At 35.5% G+C, this 17,021-nt stretch overlaps 1 long non-coding RNA gene across 1 annotated transcript in view; it reads right to left on the reverse strand.

Moving 5' to 3' along the window:
- The window catches only part of LOC138857566 (uncharacterized), a 141,915-nt gene that overhangs the window by 30,412 nt on the left and 94,482 nt on the right, over positions 1–17,021 (reverse strand). Inside the window, exon 4 of the long non-coding RNA XR_011396689.1 lies at positions 10,280–10,409. This is a non-coding gene — a long non-coding RNA (uncharacterized lncRNA). The remainder of the gene's footprint in view (positions 1–10,279; positions 10,410–17,021) is intronic.

The following is a 17,021-nucleotide window of genomic DNA, read 5'->3' on the forward strand; positions in this document are numbered from 1 at the left end:
TGGCGATAACGTCGATAAACCACTTTTTCGTACTATCATTAATCTATGCCCTTGTCATTCTATTGTCCACCGGAAAATCACAACTGCAATTTCATCATAGAAAATCCCTTAGCAATACTCACAATTTCATCGGGCTGAAAGAGATTCAATGTGTTTTATTTCGTTAAATCATAAATAATTTGCGACTTCGGAAGCCATAAAATATTTACTGCTTGTTTATTGAATACAATTTAACAACAGTTAACTCCATCTTCTGTGGCATGGTGTTGGGCAAGCATTGGCCTGGTCGTCAAATCCCAAAGGGATCCTTAAAGACGAACAACCGTTAGCAAGTGCTATGAAGTGTTCTGTGCGCGAACGGGTAGATTGAAACGCGGCCAGGGAAGCAGTGATGAATTGTAGTGATGAAGTCTGCTCCACGGCAACCAAATTGCGAAGTACTATGAATTCAAATAATATTGCGACTGTATACAAGTATTTCTGTTTATATTTGGCGAAAATGATTTAATGGAACAAAGAACAGTTCACCTACGCGAAATTTGGGAAACTGAAAGAGGCATGGGTGTAAATGTTTGTAAGTTCATATATATATATGTCTTTAGGCTTGTGGAATAAAACATAGACTACTGGGCTTTGTGAAACATTTGTGGACTAAAACTTTCAAATAATATAATCCAATAACCTCTATATTTCGGTCTAACAAACTCGATATATAAAAAGCAGCTCGATGTATGGGTGCCAAACGAGTTAAGGCAAAATTATTCATGGACCAATTTCCATCTGCAAATCTCTACTGAATCGCAATAAAATCGACCCATTTTTGAAGCGGATGGATGGTTGTGGTCGATTCGCAGTGAGCCGGTAAAACGAGGGCCAAGCCAAGATTGACGGCACGGTTTTGCTATGGCTTTGGGGTTTGACAGTTATCCGCTATAAGCTACGACCAAGCTCTTAATTCCGAGCAGTACTGTCAGCAATTGGACCGACTGAAGAACGCAATCGCCCAGAAGTGCCCAGCTTTGACCATTAGGAGTGGAATTGTGTTCCATAAGGACATCATCGGGCCACACACATCGATAGGGACTCGCAATACGCTCCGGGAACTTGGCTGTGGTAATCTTACGCATCCACATTATAATTTGGACTTGGGACCAAATGACGAATATTTTTCTCCAAGTAACTAGAACTATGAGTTCTTAAAAAACACCATAAGCACCACAGAGCTGAGGCTTTTTCAACTAGCGTTACTCATCCACGGACGGCTAAACTGTCTGAGGTGAAGAGCAAGAGCCCTTATATATTCAAACACCTCAAAATCATGATAAAAGAATAGATGAGTAGAAGAACACATGAATCTATAACAAATAACTTGATAACTGAAGTGAGTGACCTGAGCTCCGGCTCGAACTGATAGTTGGATGACTGTTGATACGCGGCAGAAGTGGGTAACTACTGGTTACAGGCAACCTCAAAGTAAAAATTCGTATAGAAAGTATGCCTGGCTTAAGTAGCAGCATCTATGCGGTTTCCATATTTTTAGGGATCCAATTCGATAAAAAGTTAATTTTATAGAAGACATTCTGACATTCACTTGACAACGGCTTTCCATATTTTTAGGGATCCAATTCGATAAAAAGTTAATTTTATAGAAGACATTCTGACATTCACTTGACAACGGCTGTGTTATAGGTATAACATCACTTACTGCCAATGCTCAAACATTTTTTCTCCACAAATTTCTTGATGGCAGAATGTTTTTCGCCCTGACGTATTTCATCATTAGATTCAGTTCTTCTATTTAATCTTCTTTATGAAAGAGAGTTGCTGCTGATGTTGAGGCCATTTGTGGAAGTACGGTGCTTTTAATACCAACCGGCTTCGAATAGTTCTCTCTATAAATCGTGTTTAATAAAGATCCATGTAGATATGAAAAGTGTGTATCAAACTATATTTTAGGAATCTGTTTGCGAGGAGTTTATGTATTTGATTGATGATTGCATATGATTTGTAAAAAGTTCCATAACCCCTATTTTTAACATTCTAAAGGAAATGTCTCCGAAATTTCATTATTTTTCTTAATACTGCATATACTATACATATAAGGCAATCCAACTATTGTTCGGAATGTGTACACTTCTTTAATTATTTTCTATTTCATTTAAAAAATTTATTTCACCTCTCCTTTTGCACACTATACCCAAGCTACTTAAATATCTGCCTGCGTAGACGCGTATGCATTAACCCGCGCAGTCTTAATTTTATGGCCAGCAATAAAAATTGCGCACGTATACGGTCGTGTGCAAAAAAATATGATCAGCAAAAATGGCAACCGAATAATCAAATTTTTTATTGCATCAAAAAAGTGCTATAAATTTGATGGATGCACCAAAAGTGCCCATACGTGAACTCTTTCTATAGAGAACAAAAAAAAAAGCAGAATAGAGAGCAAAAAAAAAAACTTTTCGAATGTGCGAATATAAAATTTTTATGTGCCATTACTGATTTGAACAGAGAATGCCTTGCAATTGAATACGCAGCGAAGGAGAAAAATAAATAAATCAAAGCCATATTGCAGCTGGTAATTACCAGTGGCTGGCGGTGGCAAGTGGAAGTGCAGGTGGAGCGAGGTGAGAGAGCTTATATAATATTAAAGAATTTAAATGCAAATATAGACTTCAAAATGCGTTCATTTGATGCTTCGCAACTGATTCAATGTGAGTGTGAGTTTAAGGAGAAACTTTTTTTCATATACAGTAGATTCCCGCTAACACCTTAACGAATCCTTATTAGTATTATAAAATATGGAGTTCTAACACCAAAGGATATATAAAAATATATTATAATTATAAAAATATTGCCAGTAAAATATTTTAACTTGCCTTAATACGTTGACTACTTTCGTCGTCGGTCGACCAATAATTTATCGATTTTTATTTCAAATAATAAATGATGAAAGTCTGTTGACATTATTGTTGGTGAAAATTCGACCCATCAGAATTTTGTTTACTAGGATGCAACCTTTCCACTTGTTTATATATTTTAGCTTTTCTTTCCGAATGTATATCCAAATCAGAACATTAAAAATTTTTGTAAGAGTAGTTTCCTTTCCAAATATAATGTATATATGGCGACTGTGATACGAAGCAGGTGATAAATAAGGAATTTTGCTGAAAATTTTACTCTAGCGCCACCTGTTGGAATATATGGTGCGCTTTCTATCAAAAATATATTTTTCAAGTATTCACATTGTATTACGCATATATTTGTATTAATTCATCGACACATTTTTTGTAAGTATCTTTTCGCTTAGTGTGCTCAGTGTAGTTAGTTCTCTTGGTTATATATCACTTTTTTATTATATCACTATTATAAGACAAATCGGGTTTCAAATAAGACTTCAAGTAATTTTTTGGCCCAGCGGAATAATTTCTGCAAGTGCAGCTTTCTTCAATTGCGAAAATATATCTCGAATATGAGGAAAAGCTAGCTATACCGGCGCCACCTATCGGCAGTTTATTATTAATTAAAGGCTTCCCAAAATAAAAAAGATTTGACCATATTTAATCGAAGTTGGATGAACACGTAGATACTCCAACACTTAACTATATTTATTTTACCAAATGTTGAAGCACTTAGTTGGAGACCACTGTACTTAGCAAAAATAGATTATAAGTGGGTCAACAAAAGTTAATATTGGTGTTGTTGCGGTTGCTTTTATGGAAGCTACCTGCCCATCAAAAGATGTCTGCCACACCTAAGCAACTCGCGAACAGTGAGGTGATGTCTATACACATAGTATATATACAGTTAAATATATTTTTGTGGTTCAGTACATACTTATGTCTCTATTTCTGCGAATACCTCGTCTCTACTCCAACACCGCATAATTGAATTTTTCAACGTAATTTTATAAGAATATTATGGAAATATACAATAATATTATATTAACAACAACAAGCGTATGATTCAATAATGAGAATAATAATAATAATAACAATGGCGTAATGCGAAAAATTCAATCAAAATTAAATTATGTAAATATGCTAAGTTTTCCTAGAAATGGACGCAGCGAATCTTAATAAAGGTAAAGACAAGGTAAGAGCCGACAGAAAGGCACGCGAAATCGCTGCAGCCTTTTAGGCGTTCACGTAGCGTTGCGATAATTCTATTTAGAAATGTAATTTTCCTAAAGCCATCGACCGATTTTTTTCCTTAAAAAACAGCACAAATCCTACATTTTTTCCATTTTCTTTGCTCTTTATGCTTTCCTCCTTTCCACTTCAAATGCAAATAAAAGAAATTGTTTTCATATTTCTCTCCTCTTTTGTTTTTTCTGCACTCGAGTTTATTGGCATGAATGGCAAAAGCGTTATCATTTCAATATGAATTCATCACAATTTGCATAATTCGCTTATGAAACTTGCGCGACCAACACAGACATATATACTTGTATACATACATACATTTATAAATACGAGTCAGTGGCCCATCCAAGTGAAGGGAAATACCACATAAGGATGATTGAAACTGAGAAGCATGCAATTTGTCGCTGTGCCAAAAGTGGTCAACAAATATCGAAATGACATGACAAACAAATTAGATTCTTTGATTATTCAGCCACACAAATCATGTGAAGCTTTTATGTGCCAATGATGCAAATGAGTTCGATTTGTTTGAATGGTTCACATGTGCACATACCATGCTAGAACCTATTAGATGCCAGCGCTTTTCCATTTACATATTTGTAAAACCCTAATACACATATGGTGGATGGATGGATAGGTTGAACTGTAAAAGTATCATCTTTTTTAATACCTAAAAATATTCTTATGCCTTATGATGCTCTCTATTAAAATGTAAAAGAGGCAAAAAAATTTGCGGAACTGTCTCAAACGGATCCCCATGAGAAAGCTGAAAATATTATTTTTAAAATAGGAGATTTTTGGAAATTATAAAACAGATATCAATTATCATAAAAATTTAACGGTATATTTGTACATACTTTAAGAATACACAGTAAAATTTTTGAAGAAAAAAAACCTAAACATTTCTCGAGTTATACGCGATCACCGAGGGTGACAAAACAATGGCCCTCCACTGCTGCAGCTTTCGAAAAAAAATTGACAAAATGGCGTTTTGAAAAAAAGTTGAAATTTACCGAAAATTTTGGTGGTGATAAAGTTAAAGATGTGGTAAGTCATTGTATGAAGGACTAAATATAGAACATGCAGAAAAAATGTTGTGGTAATCGGATCATTTGTCTCTAACTAAAATGTCTAAAAGAAAACCTGGCTACATTCAAGATTGCGGTTACACCATTTTAGTGAGGTATGCCCCTAATATCTCTTGTTTAAATTCAACTCGATAACTTGGTTGTTGCTTTTACATGTAATTTGTTAGACAAGAGTGCAGCCCCCTTAGATAGCGAGTAGAGAATGTACGCGTATTTCAAAATACTTTAAAGTTTAATTACCTACGCTTGTGAGTTTCAAAAAACTGATATTTTTTTGCATATATATCGCATGTACATACAACGTATGATCCAAGTAGAGGTACTTTTTTCAAAGCCTTTTTTGCAGATCACGCGTGAGTCGTGTCAAGCTGTGATGTTATTTTTGTTCAGTATTGTTTGGCATTTTATTATGGAAAGACTTATGCATAAACAACGTTTATAAATTGTTCAACTTTATTATAAAAACTCAGGTTCTGTCAAGACTGTGTTTCACGCGCTTCGCTCAACTTATGGTCAACATAATCGACCAAATTCACTAGGAACGTACTATTCGCAACACCATCACCCATCTTAAGACCCAGCATTCATTATTGGATAACATTCGATCCAACAGACCACGTCCAGCACGCAGTAAAGAAAATATAGCAGCCGTAGTTGAGAGTGTATACGAAGAAAGCATACAAAATACTGTTTGTGCAATGATTGAAGCCGGCTGACCTTCCCAATGCATTTGAGACGAAGAGCAATTTGAAGAGATTTAAGGTCTGACATTTCATCCAGAAAAAACAAAGGTTTGGTATGATTTGTGGGCCGGTAGAAATATGGCTCCATATTTCTTCAAACATGATGCCGGTGAAATAATCGACTATTTGTTACCTGAAATTGAAGCTCGTGATCTCTGCGACATTTGGTTTCAACAAGACGACACCACTTTTCACACATCGCATCAATCAATCGATTTATTGGGAGAACACTTCGGTGAGCAGATAATTTTACGTTTTGGGCTGGTCGATTGGCCACCAAGATCATGTGATATCACACCGTTAGACTTTTTCCTGTGGGGCACTATTCTTTCGAATGATAATAAATATTCCCCATTAAATTTTAATTTTCTGTGGTTTTTTCTTTAAAAAAGGTAGGGAACCTCGAAATATGTCATTCTTCCAAGTGAGTAGACTAGCATAGTGACATATACATATTTTTAATTAACCCAATATGCCTCGTATAAATAAACATATAAACTCAATTTATTGAAAGTTTTTTTGCGTGCACACAACTTCTTCGAATCGCTCAACGTGTTTGCTTCTTCGCACGCGCACGCGTAAAATTTTGCTTAACTCGGCACTTTCACCCATTAGATAAATTGCATTATATAATCTGCACTGATCCAAATCCGCGAAATATTAAATTAAATATTTCCACACAATTCGCTGGAGTACCGTTGTGATGTCAGCGGCAAATATAATAGCAGGACAGTTGAGCTTACGCGTATAACACGCACACACAGACACACGCAGGCAACCAGCTATTCGCCAAGTCTCTTCCGTAATAGTCACGTCGCGGCGTAAAACTACGACTTACAACAACAACACACACTTGCAGATGCGTAAGCATTCCTCTATGGCGTATTTAATGCCAACGTTCAGTGGCCACTTCAGTTTCATTCGTGCAACAAGCGACACGCTGAAGCCAACGCGTGTGTGTATGAATGCTGAAGTCAGTGGCTTCCACTGCTGCTTGCTAGTTAATTTTCACACGTCCACGCAGCTTGTTGTCGCATTTCCGTGCTCGTACACACATACACACGCACACACATAGAGAGAGGCAGCAATCATACGCCCTGGCTTCCTTTGTTGGTCCATATTACTTGACTTTTATGTATTTCCATTACAGTTATTTATATGCATGTGTGTCGGTGTGGCACTATTGCGTGTCCTCTTCTTCCTGCCAACGCGTTGCTACCTGTTTTGCGCGTCTTTTAATTATAGGTATCCGCAGTAGTGGCCGTTCTGAGACCAAATATAAACGAAAATAACAAAAAAAGCTGCTCGTGCTGCTAAATGAAGTTCGTTTACTCGCAACTATTGTCGGGAGTCGACTCTGTATGTCACTTGATGGTTGCAGACTATTCGCCGTTCACTAACTGGCTTCCCGCTGACTGTCGTCTCGTAGCGTCTAAGAGGTGTGTCAACTGGGAGTTCGCTTGTATGTCCGTCCGAAGCTTGCAACCACTGTTGATGACTGTTATTATTATTTTGTTACAGTTTTTCTGCTTCTTTATTGATATTTGTTTTTGTTTTCTTTTACGTATTTGCTTTCAGTTTGTTTGCATTACAGTTTCGTTGCTTGTGGAATTTCATTAGCTTTGTTTCGTTCTTCGCCGCGCTCTGTTGCGTTCTTATATTTATTTTTGATTTTTTGTTTTTGTGTTTTCTTTCTTGCTTTTTTGTCTGGATATAGTTGACAGCTACTTGCTGCGGCATGACCTGCGCGTCGTCAGCAAATTGTGTTGCACAATTGTTGTTGTTGTTGTTTGCATTTATTTTCTGTTTTCGCTTTTATAAGTGCTGCCGACCACTTGAGTTTGTAAACGAGAAATCTGTCGTTAGTTGAAGGATCAAATTGTGCTTTTTTGAAGAACTCAAGTGTCAGAGCTTGTGTTGCGCAGACAAATGGTCAAATAGTCAAAATATGAATATTATGTTTTTCTCGTTTGTTGTTGTGTCCGTCTAGTATATACCAATAATAGAAAACATAATAATTCCTCATAGTTTTCAACCAAAATTAAAAAAAATCATCAGGTTATTTAGTTTATTTTTGGTGTTAGCTTTTGAAACTTTACTTAAACCTTCGGGATTTAATGAAACTTTGCTGAAAATTTATGACTTGTTAAAAGAGTATTGATTGATTGAGTATGATCTAGAAATAAAAAAAAAAACTTTTTTTTTTTATTTTCAAAATTCAACTATACAAGAACATGTCTAATAAAGAAATCAAAATTAATTTAATAATTTGTCGAAATTATAATTTTGCTGAGCCGGCATCCATACAGGTTCGGCCAGTTCGCGAAACTTAAAATGCGTTTTTCTAGAAACTGTCTTTTTCAAAACGCTACGCTCATTTACCTGAAAGTTTTACAGATACTTATCTATAGACTTGTCTATGTCTTTAACTAGCCTTATTGCCATATTCCCAAATTTTAATTTTTAATATTTTTTTAAAATTCTATACAGTCAAAAAAAGTGGTACAAAATTGTTGATTTCTAACTTTTCCGTAGAACCTGACATTGCAACATTATTCTAGATTAATATTTATACCCTGAACAACGTATATTAAGTTTGTCACAATGTTAGTAACACCCAGTCGGAGACCCTATAAAATATATATTTAAAGGATCAGTGTGACAAGCTGAGTCGACTTAGCCATGTCTGTGGGTCCGTCTGTCTGTCTGTATATACGCGAAGTAGTATTTTTGTATCATTTTTTGAGATACCGAACTGAAATTCTGCCACCAAGGAGCTTCTCACATGTCGGAAGCGTAAATATCGGACCACTATAGCATATAGCTACCATACAAACAAACCGATTAAAATCGGGTTCTTTTAAGCAGTCTTTTGTATTTGTGATGGGTATTAATGCTTTGGTGCAACCGGTGCAATCGTGGATATGGTCACGTGCCAATTTTGTGAGACCAATATTTTTTTTGTACTTAGAAGAACCCATACCAACCCTTCAAAGTATAAAGGTTACCGAAAGGTGTCTATCCCCGTGCCAATTCGCATTATGTCAAGCTTAATTTTTTTACATTTGGTCACATATTGACCATAAGGTATAAAGTCAATCGGATAAACGAAATCATATCTTAGGTATGTGGGAGCTAAGGTAAGCATCAAGCAATGTCTGTAATTTAGGAAATAACATTTTTTTCACATATTGACCGATGTATTAGCATAAGTATCAGTCTTCAGGAGTATATATGAACCATTTTCCGGAAAAAATTGTCACATGTCCAAATATTAAATAATCTGCTTTGATTTATTTATTTATGCACGAGTTGTCAGTATTGCAAACGAAAATTATATGATTGAATTCAGTAAAAGGTTATCGAGTAGGTTGAAAACTTCATATCGTCTTAAAAAGATACATTTTTTGGGCAATCTTTTTTGTTCACCAAAAATATTATATATTGTGAATCAATTGTACGCCAGTTGAATTAGGTCTAGCTACAAAATAATTTTGACTCTCCGCCACCTGGATCGATTTTATTGCGATTCAGCAGCGATTAATCTAGCCTTATTTAAACTAATAATCGGAACAGTGCTTACATGATGGTCGGTCATTTATTTTTTCGACACTTTCCACAATTGACCTTCCAAAGCGTGGTGCATTTTTGACCTCAAAATACTGGAACATTTTCAGACGCTTGAAGAGACGCTTTTCAGAGTTTTCGCTTTTATCGAAGAAAAACTGTAAAATATGACATGTTTATCTTCGCTGCTGTACATCTTTGTCGCGTGCTCAAATAATACTGACAAAAAATAAGAAATATATAAAATACCTTCTAGCGCAACACGATTACTTATAGAACGCGAGATACATATTATTAAAACTATCGATTGCAAAAATAATAACACTAATTGCAATATTTTTGATAGGCCTTCATTTTTAGTGGTAATCGAAATTTTTAAACCTTTTTTTATCAAAAAAAATTAGCAACTCATCTATAATCATTAGCCAAAGTAAGTCAGCTGTTCTCGAGGTATGCAAATTCATTGAAACTTTTAAAATACATACAATTATAGCACAGATAAGTCTATATTCTCAAAAGGAAAAAAGATTTTCCAACCTTATCTTGGCAGAGAGACATCGAAAAAGCAGATCCCTTCATTTATTATTATTATTGACACGCTGATTTTTTAATGTGTAATATGTACCAAAACTTTGTATAGAAAAATTATATTAAAAAATATATTTGATTTTTAAAAATTTGTATTTTTATATAAATATTATTAAATTCAATATAATACTTAGTAATCGATTCTTACCTTCTCGGTAGTTTAAGTATTATTATTGCAATTAGCGCAATATTATAGCGTAAGACACAATTAGTACTTTGGTTCACTTTTTACACTTCTTAATAGATTTGAGAAGATGTTTCACTTTAAGTTGCACATGCTGAAATAAACAGGAGAGAGAATTGATGTTACTATAATAAGACATATAATAGTACGACATAGTTATCTACACTAATATTATAACAAGGAAATATTTGTTAGTTTGAATTGAATAGGCTCCGAAAGTATGTATGGTGTTTGACGGATTTTAAAAACATCTTTCACCGTTGGGAAGCTACAATACCTCCGGTGAACATAGACTATATTGTATTTTCATAAAAGTTATGGTTCCTTACTAAAACGCCAACAATGTAAACCAAGGTGTCAAAAAAAGTAACTAAAAAACTCGCATATACATATCCGCGCTGCGAATATTATTGATGATAGAATAAAATAATGGACTACGAATATGCAGCACATATGTATAATTATCTACAAACAAGAAAAAAAGTTTTGCACCGAAGCTATAATATTCTTCACAAATACAAAGGCTCCTTACAAGAACTTGATTCAGATCGTTCAATTTGTATGGCAGCTATATGATATAGTGATCTGATCTGAACAATTTCTGCGGAGAATACATTGTTGCCTTAAACAAAAACTCGTGCCTAATTTCGTGAAGATACCTTGTCAATACGTTTTCCACGAAAGCACTTTACTCCGATTGTTCATTTAGTATGGCAGGTATATGCTATAGTCATCCGATATCGGCCGTTCCGACAAATGTTGTGCTTGTTAACATTTCAAGTGCTTTGGAGCACTTTATTTAATTTTTAGCGCAAAATTTTATACATATGATTAATTTCTTTCAAAACTCGAAAATCGAAGAGCATACGAAAACGTGACTAACATTTTCTGTTGTCAAAAACAAACTTCTAATCGCAATTTGCTCTTAATACAAGCTTATGATAAACATATGTGTCCCATTATAACAAAAACAAAATACCGATAATCGAATGTACACAGCCCGGGAAAAATCAAAATTAAAATTTTCCTTTGAGCACACCTCGTATTTTAAGGAAGTTGTACACCGACTTGTGATACTGTCTCTTTTTGAATTATGTTATTGACAAAAACATCTCGCACTTGAAATGTCACAAAAATAGGACTTCTAAGTCTGTAGGACATCTTTGCTTTCTCCACAAAGAAATATTAATTTTAAGCTGCTTTTATTTTATCGCAAGGGACACTGAGCGATTAGATAAATAAAAACATAAACTAAAGCAAATTCCCTCAGAGCAAAAAATGACAGCAAGTGCCACCATATTTTATTTTTATCTTATATATTTTTTTCTTGATTTTTTTTTTGCCACTGATGGCATACTCGTCCGCTCAATTTGTAAGAGATATGCAAACACACGCTTTGAAGGACATGTGACTAACAGCCGACCAACTTACCCACATGTCAAGCGTGCAGAAAACTCACACACATACGCAACACGATATATGTATGTATGTAATTGTATATGATGTGCCATGACATGTAGTCAACACAGATATGTCACAGAACTTTTCATTGTGAATATTTTATCTGCAGCGACACAGTCACGGTTAGACGGCAACGAATGGCCAAACGCGAACTTGGTGGGTGTGTGTATGCACCGGTATGAGTAAGAAAAAACCAAAATGATGTCAAAGGAAAATCTGAGTTCTGCTAGCCGATTTCGAAAAGGTAGGGTAGCCAAAGTAATCTTATTTCGTTTTGAGTGGTCATTAATCATGACAAAGCCTATTGAGAACATGAATTAATGTGTGTGTGTTTGTGTGCGTTGGCAAATAACCGCCTAACAAGCTAAACATATTTACGAAAGTGACCATAGCTGCATATAAAAACCATTAGGCGTACGCCCATCAAGGTGACGCTTCAAAGGTCAAGCGCACACACGCAAACAAGCTGGAAAAAGTGGAGTAACATACTCGCAATTATATATATGTGTATACCAGATATAATTATGACATATATCATCATCATCGTTATGCGGATGAGTAACGATTTGCACAGACAAATGGGTCAAGTCCCCTGTTAAGGGAACAAACAAACCGTTCAAGAGCTCAAACAACGCCACTATTTACCAGTGAGATTTTTTTTGTTGTTGCTGCTCCCGCTGCTGCTTACTGTTGGTTATATAAACGACCATCATCATGACCCTGAATAAGCGTTTATATGATTTCCACACACACACACACACACATTCAGCGTCGCTTGGTTAAGCTGTTTATGATTGAGTATATGGAAAATAATATACACGCGCAAATCTAACGGTTTTATCAGTGAACATTTGTACAGACTTATATTAGTAGAATAATCCACTAAAATTGGAAAAATGTTCACTTTACTTTACAAAAAATCTCGAGAATTTAACAATTTTTAACCTTTTTAAAATATTCTTGCGAAATGGATAACCGCAGGGTAGTCAAGTTTAGATTGTTTTAGATGCTACAAAAGGCTCCAGCACTGACAGCAATTCATTGTTTGTTAAAACTTAAATGTTGTTTTTTATATTTCTAGCTTTGGATACTTGTAGGTAGTATGGCGCCATCTGACGTTTCAATAACAGAATTTATCTAATTCTACCATAAACCTTCTAAAAAGAATTTTTTGCTATAAAAAATTAATTTTGGAAAGATATGGAGTTAAAACAATGGACATTTTTGCGATTATTTTTCATAATTACTTTATATGGATTAACAATTTTCAACAACAATTAAACATAGCAATTATCATAAAACATTTTCATTGTAAAAACTGATTATAAACTAAGTAGCTATAAGTAGCTTCTGTTCGCTCTCCGACGAATTGCGAAATATCGAACCGATTGATCACTAATGTTTATTTTTAATTTCTAGAATAAATCGACTGGCTACCCGGCGTTGCTAGAGAGCAATCAGCTGACTCGTTTCTACGGGAAAATTCGATTTTTGCGGATATCCTACCGTACGGCCTGTAGAAGCGGACGGTGGAAGCGATAGTGAGTGTTCATTAACAATGCGCTCACATAAGATAGGCCGTATCAGCTGATTCGGTCTACGGTTTTGCGTCGGTGACTGTTTCAAGCCTAAGTCTTATGCTGTTTTCATCAATGCATTTTTTCGAAAGAAATTTTTAAACATATCGCTTATCGGCGCCCACACCAGGATGAAAGCCAGGAAAGATGGGACTATAGTCACGAAAATGTAACTGGGGATCTCAAAATTCTAAAGAATGAACGAAACTATTCGTAAAACAATCTATTGCGTCATCTGAAGCAAGGTTTTCTGTAGGGGGTTTCAGCCTTAAATTTTACAATCTGACTATAGGAATCTTCCGGACCGAAACACGGATAGTCAAATGGATCTATTCGCATTTCTTCGCCCACATTTTTCTCCCGGTGTGCTCTTTCAGATGGTTATAGCTGAAGAATTTTAGAACTTATATTGAGATAAAAAGGGCAACGGTCTGCCTAATTAATGAACTGGAAAACCAAACGATTGCTAATCTACTATTAATTGATGGCCTCTAATGAAATATTGAGTTAGCGTAACCGGGTTAGGAGATCTATAACATAGGATTAATGCGTCAGTATGTCGCTCTTGAATAACACAATATAGTCACATAAGCAACTCTCTCTCACTAAGCTAAAGTAAAACACAAACTTTTTCCTTAAATTTTGCCGCTTTTAAAAAAAAGTAAATTACGTTAGCAAAAAAAAATCAAAGGCTTGCATTCAAAAAGTTGCTAGTTAATGCATTTCTCCTACAATATTCGCTATACTTTTTGTGGCAAACTTAATTCATTTCGAATTTTTGCGGTATTTTCAAAGTTTTTTCTTTTTCAGCTAGTAGAAATTTGAGAGTTTTGCAGTAAGTAGCAGCCCGACCACCCAAATTGCCTGGAATCAAAACAATAGCGCACATCTTCCTACTTACAAACAGACACGCTAGTTTTTGCTTAAATGCTTAAGTGCATCGAGAACAATTGGTGCGCAGCCGGCAGCGTAGAAAGGCGCAGATAAACATGAACTTTTTCAATTTTCAACGAGAGATTCTAAAATATTTTCTTTCTCTATTTTTTTGTATTTTTTTTGAAATCCTACCTTTTGTTTTCTGCGAACTTTCAGGTGCAAGTAATTTCATATACGCCTTAGCTTGCTGTTGCATGCCACAAAAGCGCGGCTTTTGGGAGTTTTTAAAGATAAAAGGAAGAAGGCAGATTTGAGTTGGGTAGACTCTATCGTAAAATCGACATAAAGATGAGGTGGTGTTTAAAGAATTTAAAGAAATAAACATATATAATTCATTCCATAATAGGGATATAATCAATGTTCTCTACTTTAAACACACCTGGAGAACAAGGTTGAAGGTGTAACTCCGAAGAAAGCATTTTTCTTTTCTATCCAAACGGTTTTTCACTTAAATTTTATGAATATTAAAACTACTATTCAATACCAAAAACAACTTTGAGGTTAGGTAAAATGCACAAGAAAAAAGATTAACTTTGTTTGCACCGAAGCTATAATATCCTTCACATATACAAAAGATTCCTTTCGGTCAGTTTGTATGGCAGCTATATGTAACCGTGACCTGATCTGAACAATTTCTTCCGAGATCGCATCGTTGTCTTGTTCAATAACCCTTTCAAAATTTCGTGAAAATATCTCCTCAAATGTCAAAGTTTTCCATACTTGATTCCGACAGTTCCGTTTGCATGGCAGTTATATGCTATAGCGGTTCATTATCGGCCATTCCGAGAAATGAGTAGCTTCTTTAGGAGGGAAGAACGTGGGCAAAATTCCAGATTGATATCTCAAAACTGAGGGACTACGTCGCCCATATACAGACAGACAGACGGACATGAGTAAATCGACTCAGCTCGTCACGCTGATGATATTTTATATCTATATACCTTACAGGGTCACTGACATTTCCTTTTGGATATTACAAACATCATGGCAAACTTCATATACCCTGTTTAGGGTATAAATAAATGTCGAATGGAACGCGGTAACTTAAACAAAGTAGTACAGCAATAAAAAAAGGTTTTAGGTAGTTTTTGGGTAAAATAATATAATATATATATGTCAGTATAGAAAACTCGTTTTTCCATTTCAAACCGTTAAAGAACTACGGGTCTTAATTAACTCGCATTTTAGTATCGAGGTAAGATTTTGCGATCTCGGTTTAGGTTACAAAAACAAAATGCACTGAGTGTATCTGAGCAGTTTGTTTATACTTTCCACATTCTCCTTTGACGGTAACATGTAACATATTCGGACATATTTGACTGTCAAAAATAATGGGTCCATTTAATAAGTGGTCAGGTGCGCTCAGATTATTTTACCATACCATATATTATTATTTTAGCATAACAGAACATAACATAGCATATCATAACATAGTATAACATAACACAACATAACATAACCCAACCTAGCACACCACAACATAACATATTAACATAGCATAGTATAGTATAACACAAAATAGCATAGCATCACATAACATAGCTTAATTATAAAAATAATAACATTTCGTGACTGATTACAAAAAGCGTCGTCATCACTTACTACTCGTAACATTTTGTTCCGAAACCTAGTACTATATACTTTTTTTGTGGTTCCACTCCAACATGGTTAAACATATTTTGAAGCTTAAGAATTTTTTTCGAAAAAACGAAGCAAATTAAATTATTTAGATTTTTACGAAACCTGGCAGCATCAAGTCCTTTCATAAGAAGTCAGTGTAATTTTTAGATCATTAAATAATGTCATATTAATTTATTAATCACAAGATGCTACCAAAAATGGGTGACTTATTTATTTCCCCGGCGCAGTTAATCTCCCCCACTGTGTTGGCTAATAAAACTATTTCACTTAGCATATTTGTTTTGTCGAAGTGAAAAATAAGCAAAAATTTTACTTCTCCTATTTACACAAAGCTCTTCGTTTGCAATTTCGCACGACAACTCTGTCAAAAATATAGCAAATACCGACAAATAGTCCTTACACTCTTCTCCAAAGCGTTTAGCTCCAGCTGCACGAAAGTTTTGCCTGAAATTTTGATTAAACTTTCAAAAACCCAAAATAGAAAAAATAAAAATGCGAAATTGGCGCGCTAATAACAAGTCATTGCAGCAAAATGCCAGCGCGTCAGTCAAATCAAACGTTGTCAACTCTAAAGTTCATCATTAACGAGCGCGCACTCATACGCCCCGCCGACTGCTAAAGCCAAAGCCAAGGCAAAGTCAACATTTATGCGGCGGCCAATACTCATAGCTGTCAGGCAGCCAGCCAAGCGTTCTCGCATTTGCAACTGCCACAGCTAACGGTAAAGCAATGGCAGCGGCAGCAGCAGCAGCTTTTAAGTCAAACTCAGCGATGCGAAGTGCAGCACAAAACTTTCCATTCATCATTCATTCAACGTCAAGAATGTTGAAGCGACTTCCAAAGCTTTGTGCGTGCGTGTGTGTGCGCGCACATGTGCCTTTGTTTTTGCTCAAGTGCGAGCGTGTGTGTGTGTGCCGTTCAAACTAACCAAGCAGTCGGCGTGCTCCGGCTATTCATAGCCGCACTCGCAGTCATCATACTCATCAGCGACTTCGCCAATGCCATTTGGCCTTCACTTGACAAATTTTCCTAGCCTCTTCTGTCGTTACAATATCGCTTTGCATCTCCTCTCCGTCCAGCTTTGTCTCACT

This window comes from Bactrocera oleae, chromosome 5 (assembly GCF_042242935.1).
Source record: "Bactrocera oleae isolate idBacOlea1 chromosome 5, idBacOlea1, whole genome shotgun sequence".
Classification (NCBI taxonomy): Eukaryota; Metazoa; Arthropoda; class Insecta; order Diptera; family Tephritidae; genus Bactrocera; species Bactrocera oleae.